The sequence below is a fragment of the Hyperolius riggenbachi genome, chromosome 2 (genome assembly GCF_040937935.1).
Source record: "Hyperolius riggenbachi isolate aHypRig1 chromosome 2, aHypRig1.pri, whole genome shotgun sequence".
Lineage (NCBI taxonomy): Eukaryota > Metazoa > Chordata > Amphibia > Anura > Hyperoliidae > Hyperolius > Hyperolius riggenbachi.
Genome location: NC_090647.1, coordinates 346,767,407 through 346,773,406, shown reverse-complemented (window position 1 = coordinate 346,773,406; position 6,000 = coordinate 346,767,407).

Sequence of the window (6,000 nt, the reverse complement as noted above, 5' to 3'; positions counted from 1 at the left end):
ATATATATATATATATATATATATTTTATACTGTATATATATATATTTTATACTGTATATATATATATATATATATATATATATATATATATATATATATATATATATATATATATATATATATATATATATATATATATATATATATATATATATATATATATATATATTATACTGTATATATATATATATATATATATATATATATATATATATATATATATATATATATATATATATATATATTTACAGTACAGACTAAAAGTTTGGACATACCTTTTCATTCAAAGAGTGTTCTTTATTTTCATGACTATGAACATTCTAGATTCACGCTGAAGACATCAAAACTATGAATTAACACATGTGGAAGTATAGTACATAACCAAAAAGTGTGAAACGACTGAAAGTGTCATATTCTAGGTTCTTCAAAGTAGCCACCTTTTGCTTTAAAGAGACTCCGTAACAAAAATTGCATCCTGTTTTTTTATCATCCTACAAGTTCCAAAAGCTATTCTAATGTGTTCTTGCTTACTGCAGCACTTTCTGCTATCACAGTCTCTGTAATAAATCAATGTATCTTTCCCCTGTCAGACTTGTCAGCCTGTGTCTGGAAGGCTGCTAAGTTCTTCAGTGTTGTGGTTCTGCTATGAACTCCCCCTTCCAGGCCCCTCTATGCACACTGCCTGTGTATTATTTAGATTAGGGCAGCTTCTCTCTTCTCTCTTATCTTTTACAAGCTGGATAAATTGTCCTCTGAGCTGGCTGGGCTTTCACATACTGAGGAAATTCAGACAAGGGCAAAGCTGTTTGCAGGAAGAAAAGAGCAGCCTGAAACTTCAGTGCATGAGAGATGCAGGGGGAAAGAAACACACAAATGATCTCTTGAGATTCAAAAGGAAGGGTGTATACAGCCTGCTTGTGTATGGATGTATTTTCTATGTGTGGACATACTGTACATCAACCTACTTCCTGTTTTGGTAACCATTTTGTTTGTTTATAAACAAACTTTTTAAAACTGTTTTTAACCACTTTTAGGGCCCTTTTCCACCTGCAGTCGCTAGCGTTCACGCTGAACGCTAGCGATTGCTGAATCGCAATTACCGGCGATTCCCCGACGTTCGCGGCCACGATTTTGCTATGCTATGCACTGCATAGCAAAATCGCGGCAATTATCGCTCCGCCGCGCGTTCGCGTTCCCCGCAAAAACGAATCGCGGTAGTGGAAATGACCTACCGCGATTCCCATGTTAAAAAGCAAACCGTAGCGATTGTAAAATCGCTAGCGGTTTGCGTTTTTGCGATTCAGCCAGCGCAAACGCGCTGGTGGAAAAGGGCCCTTAATGCGGTGGGGAGCGGCGAAATTGTGACAGAGGGTAATAGGAGATGTCCCCTAATGCACTGGTATGTTTACTTTTGTGTGATTTTACCAATACAGATTCTCTTTAATGACTGCTTTGCACACTCTTGGCATTCTCTTGATGAGCTTCAAAAAGTAGTCACCTGAAATGGTCTTCCAACAGTCTTGAAGGAGTTCCCAGAGACGCTTAGCATTTGTTGGCCCTTTTGCCTTCACTCTGCGGTCCAGCTCAGCCCAAACCATCTCGATTGGGTTCAGGTCTGGTGACAGTGGAGGTCAGGTCATCTGGCGCAGCACCCCATCACTCTTCTTCCCGGTCAAATAGCCCTTACACAGCCTGGAGGTGTGTTTATGGTCATTGTCCTGTTGAAGAATAAATGATGGTCCAACTAAACGCAAACCGGATGGAATAGCATGCCGCTGCAAGATGCTGTGGTAGCCATGCTGGTTCAGTATGCCTTCAATTTTGAATAAATCCCCAACAGTGTCACCAGCAAAGCATCCCCACACCATCACACCTCCTCCTCCATGCTTCACTGTGGGAACCAGGCATGTAGAGACCATCCGTTCACCTTTCACACAAAGACACGGTGGTTGGAACCAAAAATCTCATATTTGGACTCATCAGACCAAAGCACAGATTTCCACTGGTCTAATGTCCATTCCTTGTGTTCTTTAGCCCAAAAAAGTCTCTTCTGCTTGTTGCCTGTCCTTAGCAGTGGTTTCCTAGCAGATATTCTACCATGAAGGCAGGGACGTAACTAGAAATCACTGGGCCCCCCTGCAAAACTTTGGATGGGGCCCCCTTCCCTATGCACACTGAATATGGACAGTCTACAAATCTTTGTCTACAAAAATTTGTAGGATTCCATTATCAGTGGCTGAGTAGATGCAGGCATTAGAACAGTTGTGGAGAGAACAGAAAGTATTTTCTCTCCTTGCCTTTAGTTGTCAGTCTCTCATGATGCCCCCCCCCCGGTGGCTTCTGGGCCCCCCTGCAGCTGCATCCCTTGCAGGGTCTATAGTTACGCTCCTGCATGAAAGCCTGACTCACACAGTCTCCTCTTAACAGTTGTTCTAGAGATGCGTCTGCTGCTAGAACTCTGTGAGGCATTGACCTGGTCTCTAATCTGAGCTGCTGTTAACCTGTGATTTCTGAGGCTGGTGACTCGGATGAACTTATCCTCCGCAGCAGAGGTGACTTTTGGTCTTCCTTTCCTGGGGCGGTCCGCATGTGAGCCAGTTTCTTTGTAGCGTTTGATGGTTTTTGAGACTGCACTTGGGGACACTTTCAAAGTTTTCCCAATTTTTCAGACTGACTGACCTTCATTTCTTAAAGTAATGATGGCCATCGTTTTTCTTTACTTAGCTGCTTTTTTCTTGCCATAATACAAATTCTAACAGTCTATTCAGTAGGACTATCAATTCGACTATTTCCGACATGCTCGATTCGGGCTTTGATCGTTCCTGCTGTCGATTTGGCATACTTAACATGCAAATCGACGGCAGGAACGATCGAAGCCCGAATCGAGCACGTCGGAAATAGTCAAATTGATCCCGATCGACCCGCGGATCGAGCGGGAAAACACATGGTGTGTACCCAGCATATGGCCCCCTTAAGATTTACCTGCCAGATTGAGCTATTCTGAACTGACTTTGCTGATTTTGGGGTCTTTTAAAACAGACCTGAACTCAGAACCTCCTCTCTGCTCTAAAAGATAAGCAACAGAATACTAGCATTTCTCTGCTACAGCCGATACAAATCCTGCAATAAATCTTCAGTTTGCCTACTTCCTGCTTTCATGGGAGCAGACTAGTTAACATCCTGTGTTTACCAATTAGATCTCTGTCCTGGCAGGCAGTTGATACAGCTGTGGGATCAAATTACAACTTGTGCTTAGACACAGATGAGGGGATGACAGGCTAATCTCACTAAATACATACATGAACTTCTCTATGTTATTCTCTATGTTTTCCTTCTGTCCAGGTCTATAAGGTTCAGGCCCATAAGTGAAGCTGTCCATCATATATTAATTGTGGAAGGCCATATTGTTGAATTTATATTCACCTTATAATATCTCTATGGAGATATTAATCATTTGCTTATGCTTTTTTTTATGACAGTTTTTTTTTTTTTGGGGGGGGGGGGGGGGGGGTAAATTAAGTGATGATTCGCTGCATTATGTTGGAGATGTTCTAGTGAGGGATATTTTTTCTTTGCTTTAAAACATTTATTTCAAAATCAGATCTACATTCATTCTAGTAGCATCACAATAGGATATATCTAGATGGTGTATTTGTTATAGCTTACCCTCGCTTCAGATGAGATAACCATAGGCAATAATTAGCAACATCATTTTGCACTTTTCAAATGTATTACTTAACTGCATCTGATTAATGTGGAAATATAATTCCTACAAACCCCACTCCCTAATCCTAAAGAGTGTCCGACTTTTGCTCCTGCTGGGCCTCACGACGTCTCAAGTGTCCCTACAGCTGGGTTTTCCACACACGGTCAAAAACAATGCAGGGAATTCCCCAGCTCCAAACATTCCTGCCTGCTTGCAGTTTTTCCCCGAAATTCCCCTTTTAGTGACACAGGATGTCTTCAAAACGTGTGTACTTCGATTTAACCCCTATACCCCCCCCCCCCCCCCCCCTCTCCCCCCAAGCCTGTTTTAGCCGCTGCTGTCATGAATGCCAGCTCTGATGTCCAGACAGCCACATCCTGACTGATCTGTGCAGCGGTACACACCATACTGGTAATACTAATACAGACTCCCTCTGGCAGAGCATTCTGCAATAGTTATTCTGCTGAGTCACTTCAGACAGCCCAGGGAGGCTGCGCCTGGGAACACTGTGAAAAAAGAGAGAGAGGAGGAGGGAGCAACAGGATTGCAATATGATGAGGAGGGAGCTGGAATAGGAAGGACTGGATAATAACAAAGAGAGAGAGAGAAAACACCTACCGAGTAGCAAAACAGGCAGATGGGAAATTCACATGACCTAAGCCTTGAGATGACCTCATTATCAGGACTTATATCATGTGCATTCTATGAGGTAATTATGCAATCAAAAGGAGGTATAGTGCAATATGCACACTATGATGTCATTTCACAGACCTTTACAGTGCGATAAAGAAAAATGTTTCGCATCTGAAATGTGTCTGATAGTACATTTTGGCAATAACACATGTTCATTATATTTATTAGTCTTAGTCTGGCACTGTTTTCTCAGTTTGAAGACTTGGATAAATCATGTTATTGGATACATATTTCCTTTCCTTTTTGATCTCCTTTTCTGGCAGTTTAGTTAGTACTCATAACACTACAGCTCTATGTAAAAAAGCAAACAACAAAGTGCACTGCACAGAAATCGCTCTGCCGTTGCCGGAAATGTCTTGAAAGTTGTTTGGTAATTGCACTTTGTACATCTTCATTGCTCTTCTTTCTGTCTTATGAAAGAAGCAGATAAGCTGCAGCAGATAACACGACTGTAAGGCCTTATACACATGTAGGAGGCATGTTGCTTGGCACGGATCGGTTCCTTTTCCTAATTTCTAGGACAACATTATAGGGCCAAGGCTGTACCGACATGACCCTAGCCTACCAGCTAGCGGCATGTTTTGCTATGCAGGGGGTGGAGGGTGGACGGAGTGGTGTGGGAGTGATGTCACGTGGTGGGTGGGGTGAGGGGGAGAACTATACTCTCGGCTGGTAGTGAACACCTCTGTGTTTGTCCCCCTCTCTGCCCTCCTGTGTCTCCCTCTGTACCTTTGTGCCCATTTGTCCCCCTCTCTGCCCTCTTATGTTTCCCTCTGTCCCCCTTTGTGCCAGTTTGTCCTCCTCTGCCCCCTCCTGTGTCTCTATCTGCCCCCCTTCATACCCGTTTATTTCCCTCTCTGCCCTCCTGTGTTCCCTGCGCTGCCCATGCATAGTAATGTGAAGCAGCAGCATCTGCTGACCTCATCCAGCAGCGGACACAGATCTTTCTTCTCCATCACTTCCCATACTATACACGGGCAGCGGAAGGGACACAAGGGATAGTGGAAGAGGACATGGGACAATTCAGGGAGTCCCTGACACCGCAGCGGGTAAGTTGTGGACTCCCTGTCTTTGAAATGTAAAACGCAGGGACCTTTTCTGCCAATTTTTGCGGGAGAAAAAGTGTGTCTCATCTTCTGAAAAATATGGTAGTCACTGAGCACTGCAAGAGCCGTAATTATTATGATGGCCTATGGGAGCACCTAAATGGTCGGCACAGAACTGTGTCAAAATTAGCTGATCTGCAATTTTCCATGGTATGATTTAATGCATCGTAAATAATTTTACAACAAGCAATCCCTGATCAAGGTTACTATTATGTGACTGTTAGGTTATTACTAAAGGTGTAAAACAAGGGTTTGCATCTTTTTTTCCCTCTGAGTTTTCAGGTCTTAAAGCAGTCTGAGTCTTTTGTGGCATGGATTCCTTAAGTTGGTGGAAACATTTCTTTGTGATTGAGATTCTGGGTCTCACTGACATGCTTGCAACACACTATTTGAACAGATTTATAAGCTGAATAAGCTGACCGCAGTACAGGAGGAGGATGTGCTACGACACCTCCGCAGACTCAATCCCAGGAAAGCCTCGGGCCCGGATGGGG